The sequence below is a fragment of the Cervus elaphus genome, chromosome 17 (assembly GCF_910594005.1).
Source record: "Cervus elaphus chromosome 17, mCerEla1.1, whole genome shotgun sequence".
NCBI classification, from domain to species: domain Eukaryota; kingdom Metazoa; phylum Chordata; class Mammalia; order Artiodactyla; family Cervidae; genus Cervus; species Cervus elaphus.
This window is the reverse complement of record NC_057831.1, coordinates 7745723-7770695: the sequence shown is the minus strand read 5'-3', so window position 1 is coordinate 7770695 and position 24973 is coordinate 7745723. Positions and strand designations below refer to the sequence as shown.

The 24973-nt window shown below is 39.4% G+C and overlaps 1 long non-coding RNA gene across 1 annotated transcript in view; it reads left to right on the top strand.

The window, feature by feature from the left end:
- LOC122673619 overlaps window positions 1-24973 on the top strand; it is a 76575-nt gene that overhangs the window by 16085 nt on the left and 35517 nt on the right. The window contains exon 2 of the long non-coding RNA XR_006334752.1: window positions 20294-20433. This is a non-coding gene — a long non-coding RNA (uncharacterized LOC122673619). The remainder of the gene's footprint in view (window positions 1-20293; window positions 20434-24973) is intronic.

Below are 24973 nucleotides of genomic sequence, written 5' to 3'. Positions count from 1 at the left end.
ACCTTATCTATAAATTCATCCTGGTCTATAATTTTGTTCCTCTCTCCATGGTCTAACACTTGTAGAATCTATTTCCCCAGGTTAACCACAATGTAGAATTAATAACAACATATTTTAATTACTTTGGTGTGTAACTTGTTCACTTTCTGAATTAGATTTTGTACCATCCTCACCATGACGTGTTTGAATTTAATTCTAGCTAACAATCTTGAGACAATGAAAGATGCAAGGAGTGGAACACAAGGAAATTTGTCATGCTTTTGAAAGGTTTTCTGCTCAGATGAAGCCATAGAGGATCATAGGTCTGGTAGCTCTCTACTCATCAGACAGGGAAGAAGGAATTGCTTCCGCTGACCAGGGTAGCTCCCCAGGAGTTAGGGATCTGGCATATGCAGAGTTATCTGAGTCTGTCCAAGTGTCTCCCTTCGAATTACCAAGCTACCACTCTGTCCCAGACAATGTCCTGAATTTTCCAGAACACTCAATGAGGTTAAAATTTGACATATATTCACCATAACTTGAACTGGGAACTTAAAATCCTGCACTGGTTATTTTCCTTTTTATTAACCTCAGCAATGTAGTCAGAAGACATTATTGATGGTCCCCATGAACTTCACATTTGTAATTTTTGCCATCCTATTTTATTATAGCAGCCACTTGGGGCTTCCCTGGTGGCTCAGAGGTAAAGCGTCTGCCTGCAATGTGGGAGACCTGGGTTCGATCCCTGGGTTGGGAAGATCCCCTGGAGAAGGAAATGGCAACCCACTTGAGTATTCTTACCTGGAAAGTCCCATGGACGGAGGAGCCTGGTAGGCCACAGCCCATGGGGTCACAAAGAGTCCGACATGACTGAGCAACTTTGCTTGCTTGCTTGCTTGGTTTGTCCAAGCATTGACTCCAAAATGTGCCTCATTCTGAGTGATCACAGGTGATAATCTAAATAACTATTTTACCTCTGCATATCATGGATTTTCCTATGAAAGTCGCTCAGTCATGTCTAACTCTTTGTGACCCCATGGACTATACAGTCCATGGAATTCTCCAGGCCAGAATACTGGAGTGGGTAGCTGTTCCCTTCTCCAGGGGATCTTCCCAACCCAGGGATTGAACCTAGGTCTCCCGCATTGCGGGTGGATTCTTTACCATCTGAGCCACAAGGGAAGCCAGATTTTCCTAGATTCCACCATTTAGTTCTTGTAGGATATTTTCTCTGTTGAGATCTATTTAGATCATATAGCCCTGGATTTTCGTTTCTTTGATACTATGTTGTGGCGATACATAGTTGTAGAGGGCAGAATGTAGCCTGATTAATAAAGAGATGTATGTATATACGACAGGACTCAAGTGACTTAGTGTGCAGACACATACGTGGGTTACAGAAATATTGGAGGGGTTGAAGAAGCAAGTTTCAGGATGAACTTCCAGAAACAATTCCCAAAGCCACAGAATGCAAATGGTTGCCAGCATAGTTGGCTGTTGTTTAGTCAGTAAGTTGTGTTGAACTCTTCTGTGACTCTGTGGGCTTAGCCTGCCTGGCTCCTCAGTCCGCGTGATTTCTCAGGCAAGAATACTGGAGTGGGTTGTCATTTCCTTCTCCAGAAGATCTTCCTGATCCAGGGATTGAAGCCATGTCTCCTGGGTCAGCATATTCTTGTTGAAATGAGGATGCTGGGAAACTGTTGCTATGGTTGCTCGCTCCAGAGCCATGCTGCAGCTGGTATGACCCACACCAGCAGAAGATGTGCTTCATTCTGTGATTCTCTTCTCACTTCCTCAGTTCTGAATTCATTTCACACACACACACACACACTCATGCTCACACACACACAAATGCCTCAGCTGGTGGAACCTAAATCATACTGGAACTTCCTCTGTAAGTTCATCTGGGAAGTATAGCTGTTATTTTTCCAGACTCTGTTGTACACTAGAGAAAGATCCAAATAGAGGTTGAGTGGATCAATCTACTATTAGTATGTTTTTCAATGGAGTTTTAATTGCCACACACTTTTCTTTCTCCTACTTTTTCTCTTTGTTGTTGTTGTTTGTATCTGTAATTAGATATTGTTATGGTTTCTATTTGTCTGTTACTCTGTTTTGAATGTATAAGCTGTTTACTAAGAAAATCTGTGGAGACACGCGGGTAGCATGAGCTAGGGCAGCTGCCAGGGTCAGTCTGTGAGCATCATCCTGAGACATTTCTCACACAGTCCCTGCCTGCTCCTGGGGCACGCTCTCCTTCACTTGGACAAACAAGACAGAGAGATGCTATATCTATATCTATATATATCTCAGTGGCTTTCCAAATTGTGAATTTGTCTTTAGTTCTCTTATTAGCTGACTCTGTTATCTGCTGTAAATATGATTATACTTTTTGCTTCATCCCCACTCTAACTTCTGAGTTAGGAGGCTATATCTCAGGAAATATATGTGGCAAGTATTAATGGTTTCTCCTTTGGTCCCTTCAATTCTATGGTTCTATGTGTGTAGAACTGGGTGCCTGTAGAACTTTTTAAAGCAAGTAAACAATTGTTGATGAGGCTTCCTGGGCTCTGTCACTTACATTTCAAGAACTCCTTTTCCTGCAGGAACTCTGGAGAGGTGTAAGTTAGCTGTACATCCTCTCTGGATTTGGCAAATAGCCTTCACAATTTATGGCTTGGGATTATGACCATTCCTAGTTTTATCAGATTTTTCTATTCTGCGTTTTGTTCTTTGTTGTTTTGTAGGCTTAGCTAGCATAGTGTAATAAAAACAGCTTTATCAAAGAATTTCACAATTTGTATGGAAATACAAAAAACCTCGAATAGCCAAAGTAATCTTGAGAAAGAAGAATGGAACTGGAGGAATCAACCTGCCTGACTTCAGACTCTACTACAAAGCCACAGTCATCAAGACAGTATGGTACTGGCACAAAGACAGAAATATAGATCAATGGAACAGAATAGAAAGCCCAGAGATAAATCCATGAACCTATGGACACCTTATGTTTGACAAAGGAGGCAAGGATATACAATGGAAAAAAGACAACCTCTTTAACAAGTGGTGCTGGGAAAACTGGTCAACCACTTGTAAAAGAATGAAACTAGAACACTTTCTAACACCATACACAAAAATAAACTCAAAATGGATTAAAGATCTAAATGTAAGACCAGAAACTATAAAACTCCTAGAGGAGAACATAGGCAAAACACTCTCTGACATAAATCACAGCAAGATCCTCTATGACCCACCTCCCAGAATATTGGAAATAAAAGCAAAACTAAACAAATGGGATCTAATGAAACTTAAAAGCTTTTGCACTACAAAGGAAACTATAAGTAAGGTGAAAAGACAGCCGTCAGATTGGGAGAAAATAATAGCAAATGAAGAAACAGACAAAGGATTAATCTCAAAAATATACAAGCAACTCCTGAAGCTCAATTCCAGAAAAATCAATGACCCAATCAAAAAATGGGCCAAAGAACTAAGCAGACATTTCTCCAAAGAAGACATACAGATGGCTAACAAACACATGAAAAGGTGCTCAACATCACTCATTATTAGAGAAATGCAAATCAAAACCACAATGAGGTACCATTACACGCCAGTCAGGATGGCTGCTATCCAAAAGACTACAAGCAATAAATGCTGGAGAGGGTGTGGAGAAAAGGGAACCCTCTTACACTGTTGGTGGGAATGCAAACTAGTACAGCCACTATGGAAAACAGTGTGGAGATTCCTTAAAAAACTGGAAATAGAACTGCCATATGACCCAGCAATCCCACTTTTGGGCATACACACTGAGGAAACCAGATCTGAAAGAGACACGTGCACCCCAATGTTCATTGCAGCACTGTTTATAATAGCCAGGACATGGAAGCAACCTAGATGCCCATCAGCAGATGAATGGATAAGGGAGCTGTGGTACATATACACCATGGAATATTACTCAGCTGTCAAAAAGAATTCATTTGAATCAGTCCTAATGAGATGGATGAAACTGGAGCCCATTATACAGAGTGAAGTAAGCCAGAAAGATAAAGAACATTACAGCATACTAACACATATATATGGAATTTAGAAAGATGGTAATGATAACCCTATATGCAAAACAGAAAAAGAGACACAGAAATACAGAACAGACTTTTGAACTCTGTGGGAGAATGTGAGGGTGGGATGTTTCAAAAGAACAGCATGTATACTATCTATGGTGAAACAGATCACCAGCCCAGGTGGGATGCATGAGACAAGTGCTCGGGACTGGTGCACTGGGAAGACCCAGAGGAGTCGGGTGAAGAGGGAGGTGGGAGGGGGGATCGGGATGGGGAATAAGTGTAAATCTATGGCTGATTCATATCAATGTATGACAAAACCCACTGAAATGTTGTGAAGTAATTAGCCTCCAACTAATAAAAAAATTAAAAAAAAAAAAAAAAACCAAAAAAAAAAACCAAAAAACAGCTTTATCATGACATGTCTTGGCAGAAGTTTGGGAATAGGAGAGAGAATGGAAGGAATATTTTAGATTTTTCTCTCTTTTAGAGTAGTGATAATAAAAGTCAAGTTCCTTTTTTAAATTGGACTGACTGCGCTGTGCAGCCTGCAGGCTCCCAGTGCCCGGAGCAGGAGCTGAGCCCAGGCCACGGCAGTGAAAGGGCTAGTCCCAACCATGAGGCCTCAGGGAACTCCCCTCAGGTTCCTTTTTCCTAATGTGCTTTTGACTCCTTTTGCATGTTAGTGCAAATAACATTTGCCTAATAACAACAACATAAAGAGAATAAATTTGGTAACTAAATGGATGATGATCTAGTTTGGGATCTAATTAATGGAAAATGGCATTAAGTTGCAACTGACAACTTAAACCACTTTGTATAATTCTCCCGAAGAAACTTCTTATCTGGGGATCCATTGAAAACGGTGAAATTTTGCTTCTTTGTTGACCAATCTTCCCTTCAAAACACCTTTGGATACTTAGAGACTCAACAGTATATTAAGAATAATTGGGTTCCCCCCGGCTGTGGAAGGGAAACAAAAGTATTATGGGTTTTAAGCCAGAGTAAAACTAGTAATATTTAGGTCATAAATGGAAATGTCACAGTGTTCTGGCAAGGTTTGCTTTGCATATTTATGATTTTAGTTATTTATACCCTACTTTGTTTTGAAAAGGATTTCAGGCAACTTACAAAAACACACAAAATAAAAACAAGTAAGTGGGGAAATTGAGATAAAGGGAAAATATTTTGGAAAAACAAGATGAAGCACAGGGGGAAAGAATTTAACAAATGCTTGCTGCAGAATTCTGTCTACTTGCTTAAAGAGGGCTAGCTGTTTGGCTCAGATTTTCTAGTAGCCAGTGGAAAGAAGCAAATGTAATTAGCTGCAAGATTCACAAACTTATTAAGATATAAATAAAGCCACTGCTCAGGAGACCTGTATAATATTCCTGGTACTAGAAAAACCTGATTAAAATGTAATGACTTGTTTTCCTAACAGCATTTGTAATGTAAGTAAAATAATTTTCACAGAGAAAATTTTGTGTAGCTTCTTTTAATAAAATTCTGTGGCATAACACCAAAAAGTAATCATATAAAATTTATTCCAGCAGGGGCTAGAATGAAGCAGTTCAGGTGCAGGCTCTTACTGGTTTGTAAAATTTGAGTATTCAGATAAATAGTATTTGTTGCAAAATATATTTCTTTCCATTTTAATAATTGTTTTAAATTTATATATGATATATGTATATAAAAAATTCAAGTAGTAAATTAAAACAAAACCCACTTCCTCTTTCCAGGAGGACTCATTGTTAAAAATTTGGATTTTTAAAATATAGAGTCAAATGTATCAATGTACTTGTAGTATGTTCATACACACACTTACAGACACATGAACAGAGTTACATCCTGATATCCACCACTCATAAATCCAGGTTTGTTACTTTTAAGTCATATGCTTTGGTGTAGGGTCCAGCTGATGGTCCATGTGGACTAATGGAATAATTTCATTTGGGAGGAGTGCTCTTCATGGTGCCAGGAACAGAAGCCAGGAGCAGATGTGTTCTGAAGGATATCTGCCAGGCCAGTTACCCAGGGATGTGCTGTGGAGTGGCCATGCAGGCAAGCTTTGGGTCTCTGCCTCCCACCACCCATTCCCTCTAGCCAGGCAGTGAACATCACATATCTTCTTCCAGGTCAGAGAAGTGTAAGTGAAAACTCAAGTAGAAAAGAAAAGCTCTTATCCTCAGTTCCTGCAGATGTCCTGGTGACAAAGAGCCAGTCAGGTCCCACAGACCACTGGTTACATGAAAGGGAGGTTGCAAACTCAAAGGGAAAGAGATTTAATAGAAATACTAGTTCAGGGAACTAAAATAATACCACATATGTCCTAAGAGTGATAAACAAAGCTATCACAGCCAAAGAATATGATTAGGGATTTACTGAAACAAGAGTAGATGGTAACAATAATGTTATATGTCAATTACATATCAATAAAAAAGAATAAATAGTAATGGCAAAATCAGAAAATATGACTTAAGGAGTATGGTATAATTATTAACATTAAAATCTCTTTACTTCCGGAAGAGCACAAAATCAAGCGAAGAAGAAATTAATGAGCTGGAAATGTGAGAAATGACATAAAATGGCACACAGCTAAAAGGGTTAAAGGAGCAAAAATGTAAGAGAAAAGTTGAGATAGGGATGATATTAAATATTCCAGGATCTATCAAAATGAGTGCCAGATGGAGAAAATAAAATAGACATGATATTTAGGGGAAGGGAAAGAGAATTTCCAGACAGAAAGATATGGTTACTGAAATAAAGAAAAACCCCAACCAATACAATGTTGTAAAGTAAAATAAATAAATAATTTTTAAAAATTAAATTAAAAAATATATATACTGACAGGGCCTACATGGGGGCTCATTGTTAAAATGACTTATTATGCTGACCTCTCAAACAAAGAATAAAATCACAGTGATCCTTGAGATTGAAAAGAAAAAAGAATTATTGTGAGGAGTAAATGAAATAATACATGGAACGCATTCTACACAGTGCTGAGCACACAGTAAACACTCAGTAAATGTTAGCTGTACACATGTAAAAAGAAAGAAAAAACCCAAATCCTAAGCAGGATGTATTCAAAACACACACACACACACACACACACACACACACAGATACATGGTAGAGAGGGTTTAGTACATGAGGAACAAAAAACCCTAAAACTTTCTGTAAGGAAAACAGACGATTTACAAGGAAATGAGGGTCTGATTGATACGAACCTTCTTACTAGCCACATAAGGCTGTTAAAAGGTTGATAAAATCAGAGGTGAAGAATGGAGACTGGAAAAAAAAGTTGGGGGGTAAAAATAAATAGATACCAAATTGTAGGTATAAAATGTTTTCAAAGTAAACTAGCAAGAAAATCGGAGAAGGCAATGGCACCCTACTCCAGTGCTCTTGCCTGGAAAATCCCATGGACGGAGGAGCCTGGTGGGCTGCAGTCCATGGGGTCGCTAAGAGTCGGACACGACTGAGCAACTTTCACCTTTCACTTTCATGCACTGGAGAAGGAAATGGCAACCCACTCCAGTGTTCTTGCCTGGAGAATCCCAGGGATGGGGGAGCCTGGTGGGCTGCCGTCTGTGGGGTCGCACAGAGTCGGACATGACTGAAGTGACATAGCAGCAGCAGCAAGAAAATAAAGATTAAATAGGTAAACTAATAACTTTTTAGCTAAACAATCTTGAGTTATGGAAAGCAAAACAGAAACAAAGCTGAATTTGTTTATTGGATGGAAAATATCTTCAGTCAGGAAAGAAAAGGGAAAGAGCGAAGGAGAGGACAGACAGACAGATGATTATATGTAGGGAATTCATGTCTTAACAAAATTTTGAGGTGGCTCTCCTGTTAGCGCTCCTGTGGAAGGAGCCAAGACTGCCGACTCTTGCGTGACGGCCTTATGCTGTAGCCCTTTCCTTTAAACCTGCAGGAAACATGTCTTTATTCATAATCTCAGTGGTAGTGTGGTTTTTGCTTTTTTAAATTTCAGACAGGTGCTAGTCGGGTGTGGTGTCTTGCATGACCTGTGCAGCTGTTAACGTCACCTCTAACACTTCCACACAACTTGAGTATCAGCGTGTTATAGGAAGTTAAAGAAAATCACAAGTATCCTTAGAACTTTGTAATTCAGGACAGAGGATTTCAATTCACCAGTGAGTGTAACAATGTATTAATTGGAGTTGTCTCTAAAGTGAACACTAGGGCAATCTGATTTGAATTTCTTACTTTAAAAATGGTTATTACTTTTTCTATATGTTAAAAAATTAAAAATTAAAAAAATTAAAATTTTTACTATATTATATTTTAATGTATAGAAGAAAGATAAGAATGAAAGAAAAGGAAATGAAGAGAGGAAAGGAAGTATTGGGCAATATCTCTTTAAGGCTTTGGTTCAAATCTATACATCTCTGTAGATAGTAAATTCCAATTTTTCTTCATGATATTCAGATTTGGAGACAACATTCTTGGGGTTATAATTATAACAGTATGCCGATGTTACTGCAAAATTCAGTAAACAACTGAAACCGCTATCTATGCTTGCTTCTATGAGTATCTGCTTCTTTTTCTTAAGAATTGTACGAAATAACACGAGAGAGTATTACACGAAAACCACTTCTTCTGGACTTGAATGCTGTAAAACTGGATAAGCTGCTTCAGTGAAATTTGTCGTAAGTTGGGCAAACCTAAGTAAATTACATCTGCAATTAAAAATGACACTTGATCATGCATGTTTGTGGAGCTCCCACCTGGGTATGATCATGTTTTATGATCATTTGTACTTTTAGCAACAAATGTTATATCTACTTTCCCATAGCTTTCCCTTCCTGTTAATGGAGTGAGAAATGAAATATGCTTTCTTAACTTCCCTTGGGCTTTAAGCAAAGTTAGACCATGACTAGGCAACCAGCAATGGGAAACAATGAGAAATAAATGACAAATTCTCACAAATCAAATCCTTTCTTAAGGTCAGCTATGCACATGTGTTGCACTGCAGCTAATAATAATACAGAAGAAATAAACAAAGACTTGTAACCTTATTGCTGTTTTCTCCTTCTTCTCCTTTCCACACCCCAAACCTAATCTCTGGTGTGTAGGTGACTGTCAGTGTCAACCTTATTTCGTAGGTAGAAACATGAAAACTAACATCAACATAAACTAATTTACTTAATTGTGAGTTCTTTGAGGACAGAAATTGTATCCTAATGGTACTTTGAATGCACAGGTAGAGAACAATGCCTAGCTTATGTCTGTTGCCCAAGAACAACATAATGTCACTTCACACATGTTTATGGCACACACAAAGGCAGTTCTGCCAGCTTCTGTCATGGAAAAGATAAAAATAGTGCCGTGAATACAGAACTCTGAACCCTTCATAAAACATATAGCTCTGCCAAGATGGTCTTGATTATTCGGGTTTATCTTTTTCACTTTATCGCTAGGGTGCGGAAACGTCTTGATTTTCAAGTGGCATAAGAAACCAGAAAGGTTTGTATGGAAACCGTGACATGGGACCATAAAATATCGAGTCAGGACATTTTGTTCTTATTATTTTATCTTTAACAGTATTTTGAGAATTAATGAGAACAATTTTTTTCAGTGCAGTTAATGGTCCATGAAAGGCAATGTAGAGAGTGAAAAAAGTTGGGAGTCATCTAATCAACTGATATTTACTGGATTGTCTATTATATGTCAAATCTTTGCTAAACTTTCACTGTCTCAAAGGAGTTAGACAGATATGGTTCCCTGTTCTCATTGAGCTGACATTTTAGAGAAAGTGTTAGGCAGAAAACTAACCAGCTAAACAAACGGCCGAGTGAACAAGTGTGCACTGGAGTGTGGGATGCCGGGGGAGCTGACTTCCCATTGGAGAGGGCACCAGTTAGGCAACACTGGCTGAGGTCAGGAGGAGAGTCCAGACCCGGAAGAGGGGTCTTTCAGACCGATAAACCACGGAAGCAAAAGCTCTGATTTGGGAAAGAATCTGCACCTGAGATCTAGGCTTGAATACACACACACTGATTTCTAAACACAAGTGGGTAAACCGTTTTACCTAATTTCACATTCATAAAATCAAAATAACAATGCGTGTGTTGAAAGTCAGGGCTTCCCAGGTGGCTCCAGTGGTAAAGAACCCTCCCGCCAATGCAAGAAATGTGGGTTTGATCCTGGATTGGGAAGAGCCCCTGGAGGAGGGCATGGCAACCGTCCAGTATTCTTTCCTGGAGAGTCCCCATGGAGAGAGGAGCCTGGTGGGCTACAGGTCACAGGTTGCCTACCTATGAGTTAGACATGACCGGAGCAACTTAGCATGCACTCACGCAAGCTGAAACCCGGTGTGAAAGTTAAAACTCTTCATGGCAAAGCACTCTAGACATTGTAGACCTTCAGAAAAGGCTGCTTCCCTTTTCTACCAACATTTTATAGCTTTAGCTGAATTATTTACAGAAGTCACAACAACAAAATGTTAACATTTCTGAAGAATAAGTGTCATTTTGTTCCAAGCAGCGCTTACTGGAAAAAAATTTTTAAAAACTCTTTTGGAAGCTTTAAACAAGATCCAGCAGTACCCTAACAACTGTGACAGTCACAGATTACCATACATACTTTTGATCCAAGTGTGTTTCAGTGACTGCAAAAAAATCACTATTGAAATGTAACAGACTGAAGTTCTTACTTGTTGAGTTTTCAGTGATAGATTAGAGTGTATTTAATCACCTTTTCAGCATGAGTTAATTTAATCTCTTTTACATTAAACAGACTCTTAAACAAGACTTTGAAATGCTGCTGTATTACACTAGGATTATTTTACTATATATAGACATTTTGGAGTTTTAAAAGCCCTACCCTAAAATGTATCTGTTTAGATGACCTTTCGTAACCAATTCCAGTTGGCTGATACAATTTTATCAGCCAATTGTAATGCTTGCTTTCTTAATAGACAAGTAACCTTCCCTTTCTTGGAGCAAGAATACTTGATACACTAAATGACTAGAGAAATTTAAGTCCTTAGTAAACTCTACTCACTAAAATATGTCCCTTTGAGACCAAACCACACCCATAAAATGAGTCACAATAAAATAATCCCTGGGATTAATATCTGATCTGTATAACCTATGTGTTCTGATGAAGAACAAGTTGATGTAGTTGTTCAGTTGTTATGTCCAACTCTTTGTGACCTTGTGGACTGCAGCATGCCAGGTTTCCCTGTCCTTCACTATCTCCCTGAATTTGCTCAAACTCACACCCATTGTGTCAGTGATGCCATCCAACCATCTCATTCTCTGTTGCCCCCTTTTCCTCCTTCCCTTAGTCTTCCCCAGCATCTGGGTCTTTTCCAGTGGGTTGGCTCTTCACATCAGGTGGACAAAGTATTGGAGCTTTAGCATCAGTCCTTCCAGTGAATATTCAAGGTTGATTTCCTTCAGGATTGACTAGTTTGATCTCCATGCTGTTTAAGGGATTTTCAAGAGTCTCCACCACCATCAATTTGAAAGCATCAACTCTTTGGCGCTCAGCCTTCTTTATGGTCCAGATCTCACATCCATACATGACCACTGGAAAAACCATAACTTAGACTATATGGACCTTTGTCAGCAAAGTGATGTCTCTACTTTTTAATATACTATCTAAGTTTGTCATAGCTTTTCTTCCAAGGAGCAAGCATCTTTTCTCTTCATGGCTGCAGTCAGCTTTCACAGTGATTTTGGAGCCTAAGAAAATAAAATCTGTCACTGCTTCCACTTTTTCTCTGTTTGCCATGAAGCGATGAGATGCTATGATCTTCGTTTTTCGAATATTGAGTTTTAAGACAACTTTTTCATTCTCCTCTTTCATTTTCATCAAGAAGCTCTTTAGTTCCACTTTGTTTTCTGCCATTTGAGTGATGTTATCTGCATATATGAGGTTGTTGATATTTCTTCCAGCAATCTTGATTCCATCTTGTGATTCATCCAGCCTGGTATTTCACATGATTCATTCTGTATAGATGTTAGGTAAGCATTGTGACAATATACAGCCTTGAGGTACTCCTTGCCCAATTTTGAACCAGTCCATTTGTTCCATGTTCCAGGTTCTCATTGTTGCTTTTGGGCCTTCATACAGGTTTCTCAGGAGGCAGGAAAAGTGGTCTGGTATTCCCATCTCTTTAAGAATATTCCAGTTTGTTGTGATCCACACAGTCAAAGGTTTTTAGCATACTCAATGAAGCCAAAGTAGAGGTTTTTCTGGAATTCCCTTGCTTTCTCTATGATCCAATGGATGTTGGCAATTTGATCTCTGGTTTGTCTGCCTTTTCTAAATCCAGCTTATATATCTGAAAGTTCTCAGTTCACATACCGTTGGAGCCTAGCTTGAAGGATTTAGAACACTACCTTGCTAGCATGTGAAATCTGGAACATTTCCTTCATCTCTCTTCAGGTGGCGTAGACCTCTTCAGGTTCCATTTCCCTCTCTTCTGGTGGCATAGACCTCAACCTGTTTGGTGGCTGTCATGATTGCATCAAGGATGCAATTCCATCAAGGATGGAAACCAGCTCTGAATTTGCAGTGGCTTGGATCCTTGGGCATTTACTCTAGCTTGTACAAGTAACCTGAGATGTGGCGAAAAGACATGTTTCTTCCCAGATATGGTCCACCTGCCTTGAGTGTGAATAGCAGGTGGCTTGTTTGTCCTGCTGCCACTGAGACCTCTAGTAGCAAGACAAGTGGCTAGGAAGAGCTAATGTGGGCGGGGCGGGGGGGGGGACATTTTCTACTCCATACAGGTTTTCAGAGAGGTGGAAAGAGCCATGTGGAGCTTATGATAGTGCTCATAAGGAAAAAAAAGAAAAACAAGTTTTCCTGAGGGAGGGCATAGAAACTCATCAGAAAAAAAAATTGTGGCATAGGTGAAGTGAAGCAAAGTGAAGTTATTATTGTAGAGAAAACTGCTGTGAGTCATCTGGGTTAAAAATTAAACCAACCAACCAACAAACAAAAAATTCTAATTGTAAGAGAATGAGACAGGAATATTTTTTAGTTTTTTAATCTAAATTATTCCCAGGAGTGTAGACTTTCTTTCTGAGAATAAAAGCAGTGAAAGGAGATTTCTGTGGGTTGAGTTAATTTCTTCTACTGGATACCCCTGAAAAATCATAACAACTGACTGAAATGAATCTTAGCTTTGCCTTTGTTCAGCCAAATTCATGTCTCTCTTTTCTCTTTATTAGTGGCCTAGAATACCTCCCATCTCTCCATTTACTTAAATCCCACAATATCTTGTTAAAAACATATCTTTTTTGTTAAGTTTCTCTCTCTGACCTTTTTTTCAGTAAGCTCTCCCTTCTCTAACTTTCCTGAACTACTCTTTTTAGCTTAACCCGAATAGGGCTTCTCCAATGGCTCAGTGGTAAAGAATCTGCCTGCAGTGTGGAACCCTTGGGTTTAATCCCTGGGTTGGGAAGATCTCTTGGAGAAGGAAATGGCAACCCACTCCAGTATTCTTGCCTGGGAAATCCCATGGACACAGGAGCCTGGCAGGCTATAGCCCGTGGGGTCGCAAAGTCGGACACAACAGAGCAACAGAAACACACACACAGAGAAGGGGAAATAGAGTGAGGCTGTTTGTGGAACTGGTAGACTGATGATCATTTCAGGGTCTATATGCAGGAATTGAATTGTCAGTCTTTTTTGGGGGTGGCGAGGGGTAAGAAGGAGGCAAGTGTTTGTGGAACTTGGATAGTAAAAATATGATGCCAGTGTAGGGGATGAGGTTGAATTTTTTCTTTATTAGCTTTTAGGGTAGGTTTTGAGCTCCAGGGAGAGAGAGGTGAAGGCTGGAGGAATCATAGTTATAAAAGACTCAGTAAGACATTGAATAGAAGCAGTGCTGCTTCAGGACCCATGAGAATGCTAGCACAGATCTGATGAGAAGAACATCCCCAGCCCTACGTCTTCCCCCTCCCTTTTCACCCTAAGATTCGGGAGGCCATTGCTGTGAAACTTTTGAGCATGCCAGGCTGTGTTCCCACACATGGTTCCAGAAACAGAATCAATGAAGACGTACCTAGATGAAGAGGCCAGAGAGGAGGGGCACAAACAGAGTGATCACAGGAAAATGCAAGATAACACCCAAGACTCAGAGATACATCAGGGAGATTGTGAGACGGAGAAGGGGGTTAGGGAGGGGCTTAATTTCTGCATGAGCAGATGTAGGTCAGTATTCCTAACAGTCTGGCATAAATGTCAATATGGTTTTATTCCTGCTCATAACATAGCATAGTCCCTTCCAGCTCTTTCGTTTATAGTGGTACTAAGTAATGCATTTCTTTAAAAGCTACTGGCTATAATCAAAAGTAGCCAGTGTGCATTTCTTTAAAAACATTGTATTTATGCCCAAGTTTTCACTACAGGTTCGTTGAAACTAATTAGTGTATTTATTTGCCAGGGCTGTTATTATAAAATACCACAAATTGAGTGGCTTAACAACAGAAATTTATTGTCTCATGGTTCTGGAAGCTAAAAAACCAAGATGAAGGTGTTGGTAAGGCTAATTCCTCCTAAGGACTGTAAGGGAGAGTCTGTTCCATGTCTCTCTCTAGCTTCAAGTGGGTGGTTGTCCATCTTTGGCATTGTTTGGTTTGTAGGTCTCTGCCCTCATATTCACATGGTGTTCTTCCTGTATGTATGTCTGTCCAGATATCCCTTTTTATAAGTTTATCAGTCATATTGGAGTAGAGACTCACTCTAGTAAATTGGGGTATATAGTCCCTTTGCCGGGCTTCCCAGGTGGTGCTAGTAGTAAAGAACCTGCCTGCCAGTGCAGGAGATGGAAGAGACATGGATTTGATCCCTGGGTTTGGAATATTCCCTAGAGAAGGGCATGGCAACCCACTCCAGTATTCTTGCCTGAAAGTTCCATGGACAGAGGAGCCTGGCGGGCTACAGTCCATAGGATCGAAAAGAGTCGAATATGACTGAAGTGACTAAGCACAGTCCCTACACCAATTCCCTGGTGGCTCAGATCCGGTGAAGCGTCTGCCTACAGTGCGGGAGACCCAGGTTCAATCCCTGGGTTGGGAAGATCTCCTGGAGAAGGAAATGGCAACCCACTCCAGTATTGTTGCCTGGAAAATCCTAGGAATGGTGGAACCTGGTAGACTACAGTCCATGGGGTGGCAGAGAGTCGGACACGACTGAGCAACTTCACTTCTATGCCAATTATGACCTCATCCTAACTAATCACACTTACAGTGACCCTATTTGCAAGTAAGACCACATAATGAGGGACTGGGAATTAGGACTTCAACATAAGAACTTTGTAGGACACAATTCAATCCATAACAGTTGGACATGTTGAAGACCTAGAGATGAATTAGAATTCTTGGTCTGAGAATCTGGGGCTATGGTGGGGGTAGTACAGCGCTGTCTTTGAAGATGAAGTGCTCTAGGATAATTAAGTTTTTGTCTCTTAATTAGCTCTGCTCTAGATATTCCTTTAACTAGTGGTGAGGGGAAAGAGTGATCACGAAGTGAACAGATGCTCCCCAGTTATAGTCATCATATATGTGACATCATATAATATATATATATATATATTAATCCAAATGAGAGCACATGGTTTATAACAGACTAAGTGATGATTGATAAAGTATACAAAATTGGGGCCAGTCTTGGCCTCATTTGTGGTAGGCTATTCATGTGAAAGGATTGCTTTTGATCCATGGTATGGTAGGTGATCAGTACCTCAAAACATCTAACAACCTAAGTTTGTGAATGTATTTCACAGCAAAATGAATTTTTCAGATGTAATTAGGATTAGGGACCTTAAAATAAGGAGATTATGCTGGATTACCCATGTGACCCAGATGAGAACTTTATCTCAGTTCAATTCAGTTCAGTCGCTAAGTCTTGTCTGACTCTTTGCGACCCCATGGACCACAGTACGCCAGGACTGCGGCACGCCAGGCTTCCCTGTCCATCAACTCCCGGAGCCTACTCAAACTCATGTCCATCGTGTCAGTGATGCCATCAACCATCTCATCCTCTGTCATCCCCTTCTCCTCCCACCTTCAATCTTTCCCAGCATCAGGGTTTTTTTCAGATGAGTCGGTTCTTTTCATCAGGTGGCCAATGTATTGGAGTTTCAGTTTCAGCATCAGTCCTTCCAATGAATATTAAGGACTGATTTCCTTTAGGATTGTCAGGTTGGATCTCCTTGCAGTCCAAGGGACTCTCAAGAGTCTTTTCCAACACCACAGTTCAAAGGCATCAATTCTTCAGCGCTCAGCTTTCTTTATAGTCCAACTCTCACATCCATATATGACTACTGGAAAACCATAGCTTTGACTAGACGGACCTTTGTTGGTAAAGTAATGTATCTACTTTTTAATATGCTGTCTAGGTTGGTCATAGCTATTCTTCCAAGAAGCAAGAGTCTTTTAATTTCATGGCTGCAGTCACCATCTGCAGTGATTTTGGAGCCCAAGAAAATAAAGTCATTGTTTTCATTGTTTCCCCATCTATTTGCCATGAAGTGATGGGACCAGATGCCATGATCTTCGTTTTCTGAATGTTGAGTTTTAAGCCAACTTTTTCACTCTCCTCTTTCACTTTCATCAAGAGGCTCTTTAATTCTTCTTCACTTTCTGCCATAAGGGTGGTGTCATCTGCGTATCTGAGTTTATTGATATTTCTCCCAGCAATCTTGATTCCAGCTTGTGCTTCATTCAGCCCGGCATTTCGCATGATGTACTCTGCATATAAGATAAATAAACAGGGAGACAATATACAGCCTTGACATACTCCTTTTCCGATTTGGAACTGTCTGTTGTTCCATGTCCAATTCTAACTGTTGCTTCCTGACCTGCATACAGGTTTCTCAAGAAGCAGGTCAGGTGGTCTGGTATTCCCATCTCTTTAAGAATATTCCACAGTTTGTTGTGATCCACACAGTCAAAGGCTTTGGCGTAGTCAATAAAGCAAAAGTAGATGTTTCTCTGGGGCTCTTTGGCTTTTTCAGTGACCCAGCGATTGTTGGCAATTTGATCTCTGGTTCTTCTGCCTTTTCTAAATCCAGCTTGAATATCTGGAAGTTCACAAGAACTTTATCTAGCTGGAGGTAGTAGAGGTAAACCAAAGGATAAGGTCAGAGAAACTCAGATAATGGGAAGGACTCAATCCACTGTAGCTCACTTTGAAGATGAAGGAAGGTAGGTGGCCTCTGGATACTGAAAGTAACCGCTAGCTAACAGAGCAAAGACCTTAGTCTTAAAGCCACGAGGAACTCGATTCTGCTGATAACCTGAATGACCTTGGAAAGGAACATTTCCTAGAGCAACCTAGAAACTAGCTAGTCAGCACTTTGATTTTGACCTTGTGAAACCAGAACAGAGGAACCAGTAGGACCAACCAGACTTCTGACCTACAGAACTGTGAGATAATATCTTTGTGTTGTTAAATTGTTGTTAAGCTCCTAAACTCGTGGCAATTTGTTATAGCAGCAACAGAAAACTAATACAGTAGGTGTTAGCTGGAATTTCTCTGCCTTTAAGGTCAAGATAAGCCTGGAGTCCTCTTGTTTATGGTGACAAGGACAAATCACAAATTGTCAGGTTTATAAGGACAGATCTCTTGTCCTCACCAAGATTTCTGCAGGGCCTCAGGTCACGGAGGATAATGTATACTGTCGTGATTTTCTCTTGTTCAGACTTCCTGTTTCTACTGGAGAGTCTTGTAAAATTCTTGTGCAGTTGAGCTTGGTCACCTGCCTTCTTCTATTGTGACGAAAAGAATATGCTGGTCTGGTCTGCTGGAAAATGCGATGTTAGCTTACTTTAGCTGCGGCAGCCAAGGTCATTGTATATCAGGTGACAGCCAGCCTATCCTCAGATACCTTGTGAGCACGACTAGGAAAGATCAGTAGAACTGCCTGATTCCCACTTGTGCAAATAGTAAAATACTTATTTTATGTCACTGAGGTTTTGTGATTATTTGTTACATATTATTATTATGGTTTTATTAGATACCTCACACTTACCTGAGGGAGTTTTGTTCCCTTGGTAGCACATCCTTTTTTACTCTTTCTCCTCCTCCTATGCCTGAACCATACCATTTCCAGCCTCGTTTTGGTATGTTTTATCTCTGTCTGTCTCCCATTTTTTCCTGTTGATATAAATTTCTTAGTTTTAAAATAATAGCTTCTTTCAACAGTCTGTTATCAGAGGCAAACTTCTTGTGTGGTAGTCTTCTAGGGAGTTAGATAAGAGGATTCTTTCATAAGGAGTGAATCGTAGCAGAAGGTTAATTCTGCGGATGTCCTGAATGATGTCCTTGGGGGTCTGAGTGACCACAGAGTTGTCAGGGAACCAGAACAGTCTCCAAAAGGGAAGAGTAATATCTCTGATCATGGTTTCTTAGATTAGAGAACATGATTCAAGTTCAAGGGTATTCAAGGGGTCTTAACACCTGTCTTTCGGACATCCAGCCCCAAATTACCTTGTATTGTTATCTTAAATCTGTATGTCACATGTCCTCAACAAAATTGTAAAGCTTTTGAATGTAGGCTTTGCTTTCTATGTTTTTGAAATCATGACATGTTGTCCACTGTGCCCTGCATATAGTGGGCCTTAAGTCAGTGTACATTACTAATGATAAAGAAAAATTAGACCCTAAAAGAAGAAGAGAGACTTTGTGAGGAATATCTCTGATTAGTTTCACCATCTCTAAATTTTTAAAAATCTTAATCTGGGAAGATATTCTAGATTTAAGAAAAAAAAAGTCAAGTTTAAAATTGAATTCTTAGAAGAGAGAAATAAGTGTTAAATTGAATCACAGATTACAAAGAGGAGGTTTTGAAATTACCAAAATCAAGAAGTGCAGATCCAACAGCTATCTATTGATTACTAAGTTGCTGAAGATTATAATTCATTGACATAAGCACTGGCTCCGTATGTCTAAGACAGGAAGCTTTTGGAAGGCAGCTGCTGATGTGAAAGTCATTGCTTAATGTTAAATTTTCTTGTAATAACTCCTTGGCAGAATCCTACTAGCAATTATAATACAAAGCAAAATATGTTGCAACAATATGTGTGAAAATATCAAATCCAAAATTCATTTTATATAGAACACTCATCCTTTGCCTTATACTTGAAATTTCCACTGATTCTTACATTCATTTAAAATTTACATTATTTCCCCAGACTATTAATAAAGATTAGCTATAGATTGAGAAAGGAGTGTTAGTTGCTCAGTCATGTCCCACTCTTTGCGACCCCATGGACTGTAGCCCACCAGGCTCCTCTGTCCTTGGGATTCTCCAGGCAAGAATGCTGGAGTGGGTACCCATTCCCTTCTGCAGGGGATCTTCCTGACCCAGGGATTGAACTCTGATCTCCTGCATTCTAGACAGATTCATTCCCACCTTAGCCATAGGAGAAGCCCTATAGATTCAGCCCTACTTTAAAAAATGACGCTTTTCCTTAATACAAAAGTAATATATACTGAAAATAGTAGCCCAGATACTATGCTTTAAATTCCTAACACCTACATACACAAGTTTGATGTTTGCCATTTTTAGATGATAAGCATAACACCGTGACCTTGGATGGCATCACTGACTCAATGGACATGTGAAAGTGAAAGTTGCTCAGTCGTGTCCGACTCTTTGCAACCCCAAGGACTGTATAGTCCATGGAATTCTCTAGGCCAGAATACTGGAGTGGGTAGCCTTTCCCTTCTCCAGGGGATTTTCCCAACCCAGGGATCGAACCCAGGTCTCCTGCATTGCAGGCTGATTCTTCACCAGCTGAGCCACAAGGGAAGAATTTGAGCAAACTAGGGGAGATAGTGAAGGACAGGGAAGCCTGGGTGCTGCAGTCTATGGGATTGCAAACAGTTGGACATGACAGCAACAATTGACCTTAATCAAATGGCAATATAATGGCCTCTGAATAGATAAACAAAACATTTGATTGAGAGTCCAAATAGCTATTGAGGTGTGTGTCTAAACCAAAAAATAAAGAAGAGGGATGCACACTTGCCTTTAAACTCTCAATCTTATCAGCTTAACTGTTTGTGTTCATGTATGGTTCTTGTGATACCAACTATGAAAGATTCAACATGGTTGCAAATTGATTTCAGCTCTTCCCGTTGAGGAAAGTTCCTCTCTGGGAATTTTAGATAGTTTTATTGACTTGCTTAACTGATAGAACATGATAAAGAATACTTTCTGGGACTTTTGAGGCTAGATCCTAAGAAGCTCTGTAACTGTTATGCAGTCCTACAGAGCACCCTCTGGAACCTCTGAGCTGCCACCTAAGAAGTTTGCCTCAGCCGAGTCTGCCATGCTGCAGGAGTGCTCCAGCTGACAGTCCCAGCTAGCCCTGCTTCCAGCCATAGCTTCCAGGATGTCAGACACGTAAGTGAAGCTGGCTTGAACTCTTCAAAGCAGAGTATTAGCTAGCTGACTATCACTGAGTACCTCAGTCAACGCTATGAGGAGTAGAACCCTCACCTGACTGAAGTCGTCTTAAATTCTTGGTCCATAAAATTGACAGTTATATGTAAGTGACTGTGTTCTTAAGTCACCTAGTTTGGGAAAGTGTCTCACTTCTCTATTCCTGAATGGCAAATAATCCCTGTACTTAGTGACTTAAAATGACAGCAACCATTATCTTTCTGTGTCTGTTTGGGTCAGGAAGTTGAAAGGCCACAGCTGGACTGACTTCTCACTGCTCTACAATGTCTGAACTGGGAATACTTGAAAGCCGGGAGTGACTTGATGGCTGAGGGCTTGAGTCATATGAAAACTTATGCTTTTGGTGGTTGATTTGGACTGTTAGCCAGGACCTCAGCTGATCTGTTGACTGGCATCTGTGTAGCTTTGTGATCTTTCCATGAGGTCTCTTCACGTGGGCTGGTTTGGGCTTCCTCAGAGCTTGGTACCAGGTTCCAAGTGAGTGAATGCTCTGTTGTCTCTATGTCTTAGTTTTGTAAATCACGCATGTTCTTTTTGATGTAGTCATAGGCTGTCTAGATCAAGGGGAGGAAAGACAAATCTCAGGTGACCAAGGCCTCAGGTTTGTTTTTTGTTTGTCTGTTTGTTTTGCATGGGTTAAAGGATTTCTTGGGCACAAGGCTTTCAGTGGTAAAACCAGACAAATTCCAGGCAGACCAGGATGAATTGGTCACCCTACTAAACCTCCTGTTCTGGAGGAGTATCAGAGTCACATTTTATTAAAAGTGGGAGACAGCGTTGGAGCCATCTTTGAAAAATAAATCCTCCCACAGGTGTTTTATTTATTCCAGAATGTATAGTTGGAACACCAGTTGATATTGCTAGGGGAATGAACCGTTCATCAGAGTACAAATTCTGTGAGAACAGAGATTTTTCTTCTGTTGTCTATCAGTGAGTTTCAGGATTTAGTATAGTGATTGGCACAAAGTCATTGTCAATAAATTTTTATGGAATGACTGAATGGATAAATGTTAAGTTCTGTAACATTCCATTGCATAAAATCCAGGTAATATATGACTTTACCACACTTTTCTTGCTTGCTAGTAACCAGAGGAGAAATTATTTAAATTTTTTTTTTTAACGAAATGACAACCTTTCAGGGCAGTAGAAAGTAGAAAGCTAATCAAAACCAATGGACTTTAGAGACTATCACTTCATCCTATGAGACCAGCCTCTGAGTTCTCTCCCTTAAGTATGCTTCACAGGCAGAATCTTGGATGACTGTAGCAGGGATGTAGCAAGATGAAAAGGTGCAAAGGTTCCTTATATTTGTCTGACACGCAGGGTATTTCTGTTGTGATAGGGTCCTTTTGGTCAAAAGTCATACCCTTTCTCTCATTTAAGCAAGTGGTGGTTAAGAATATTACTTTTGCTTTGGAAAACCCGTAAGTTGGAGAAGGGTGAATAGGGAAGATTCTATAGTAAGAACCTAAGGCTTTGGGAGAGGAAGAGATGTTAAGAAAAATTAAGGGAGAAGGTCCATACTTTAAATCAGATTCCTTTAAAGGATGTAACATGAACCGATGTAGAAAATTGGAAGACCATTTTGGCAGCTGGCTATGCTCTGTGTTCATTTTCTCATCCTTCACATCAAGGGATTTGTTAATACTTTCCAGAGTTTAAACATGGGGTTACATTATTTAACAACTCCAAAATTTTAATAAATTGTTTTTCATTTATTTTTATTAGTTGGAGGCTAATTACTTGACATTATTGTAGTGGTTTTTGCCGTACATTGACATGAGTCAACCATGGTTTTACATGTGTTCCCCATCCTGATAAATAGCATGTTTCTGACAGAAGGACATTGATCTCAAAGAATGAAGACCTCTTTTGGGAAAAAATGGGAAATGTGATGGGATGATAGGATCCATGTAGAGAATGGAAGAGTTCAGATGTCAGACAAAGGGAATTTTTTTCATACTGCAGAAGAGTGACTTTTCCTTTTCCTATTTTTGCCTTGACATGTCAGTGCCCTAAATTATTTCCACACATTCTCCATAATTGTAAGTTTCTTAATCTTAAAGTTTGTAAAATAGATTTTAAAGATTTATCATTCTTCACATTGATGCTAAAATAAAAGACTAGATATTATATTTATAAAACAAGATTAATTTCCATAGAGAAATTCTATAATATGTCACATCATTCCATAAAAACCATACAATTTACTGAGACAACTTGTTACAGTATCAAATAACTTTGGTATAAATTATTGATAAATGACACAAATGATTCTGATTTAGTTACCAAAATGAATTACATACACTTGAAAATAAGCCTCTTTATTAATTCCTGGCTATTTAAAAACTATTTTAAATTTGGGGTTGTTATAATGTAACCTCCTGCTTCAACTTTGGACACTATTAATAAATTCCCTGTTCTGAAAGATGAGGAAATGAACACATAATGTAGCCAGCTGCCAACATGGCCTCCAATGATTCTCACTCCCTTGCATTTCCACACTTGTTTAGTTCCCTCTCTCACTGAATAAGACATATGTGACTCAGAAATTGTGTGAGGTAATGGATGTTAGCTTTTTTCAGCAGTTAAGTTTTGAGGTAATTTAATACATAGCAGTAGGTAACTGGTTCACATATATAATTCCCACTTTCCCACTCATCTGTTTCCACTTTCCTCAGCGTCCGTTATTTGCATGACTTCCGTTTTCTTGTTCGCTTGGCCAGAAAGAGCTAAATTCTGTCCGCTGGCAGCTGTCCTGTTATGAGATGCTCAGATAGCTTCTTGATAACGGACCAGAAAAGTGGAAATTTTCTGGGTGTAGCTTCTCTCTCCTCCTTCGGGTGCTTATATAGCACAAGAGTCTCTGTCCTGTTCGTTCTCAGTGCCTTCAGATAATTGCTTTCTGTAGGGTTTTACAGTTGTTTTCTGAGAAGATCGCCTGCTAGGGTCTTACTCTATTAATAAGACAGTCAGAAATTCCTCCCTTATTTTTAAAAAATTTGTTCTTTGTTTCAACTGGGCTTTGAATGAAATAATTGTTGATAGCTGCTTTTTCATCCAACCTTTCTAACCAGAAGTTCTTCCAATTTGGTTTCTTTTAGTAAAAGACAAAAACATACTTGGTTTACAATTCTGTCTTACTCTTTGTAACTCTCTGATAGCAAACCCAAGCACTGAAATATAGGGTAGATTTTGTTGAACCCTTATTTAAAAGCACAGACTTTCTGTTATCATGTATTTCAAACTCTATCTCCAGGAACCAGTGAGAAGTTTAATAATCAGGGAGAACTAGGCAACTTGACAACTGGGTGACATTGGGTAAGTTGTTGGGTCACTGTGTGCCTCAGTTTGTGAATTTGGGACAAAAGTATCTATCAAAAGTATGGTGTCAAGGATTAAATGTGGTGATAAATATAAAGTCCCAATAAAGAGTAGGTAATAAGAAAATGTTGATGGTTTGTTTAACTCTTGATTTTACATTTTTCTCACTCCTAAATTAAATTAGGACTCTTAATTATTTTTAATCGTTCCCTATTTTTTTTTCCAATATGCCATTTTATTTATAAGTTTCTACCCTGGTGGCTCAGAGGTTAAAGTGTCTGCCTGCAATGCAGAAGACCTGGGTTCAATCCCTAGGTCGAGAAGATCCCCTGGAGAAGGAAATGGAAACCCACTCCAGTATTCTTGCCTGGAGAATCCCATGGATGGAGGAGCCTGGTGGGCTACAGTCTATGGGATTGCAGAGTCGGACACGACTGAGCGACTTCACTTTCACTTTCATGATTATTTGAGACTCTAGTTTATACTTCTCATTATGTTTTAAGTGTTTCAAGAGACAGCTTTTGCTTATTTGTAGTGCCTTGTATAGATTAAAAGTATTCAGTGAGAATCTGCAGAATTTATTTTCTTGAGTTGCCATTTCATCATCATTATAGCAGTTTCCTTGTGAGATATTATAAAACCCAATATCTGTTCTTAAAATGCATGAAACACTCTTAGTAACACTGATTTTCCCTTTTTTTTCAGTGTTTAAAAATAAACCTAAAGATTTGACTTAAAATTTTCAAATTCAAAAGCACACACTAATCAGTTTGATCCAGGATCCATAATGGCAAATGTCTCTCCATCTTAACTTCAAATGTTTAGGGAGATTTATAATCAAGGACTAAAGATGTCAACAAAACACTTCTCTGTCTTTAGTCAAATATTTTTAACAGTTGACTAGATGGTATGACTATACATCCACGTTTTGCTTTTGTTTTTTTTCGGATACACTTGAATTTGTGTACAAGCATGTTGTCTTTCTCTCCCTTCAGTACGTGGGTGGGAGCTCTTGTTTTTGTTTGCCTAGCATAAAACATGCCCCACCATCACATCATAGGAATGGATAAATGACCTCATCAATGCCAACAAAATGATTCTTCACTTTAAAAATATGAATCTCTAGTGGATACGCACAAGAAAGAAAGTAGCTAAA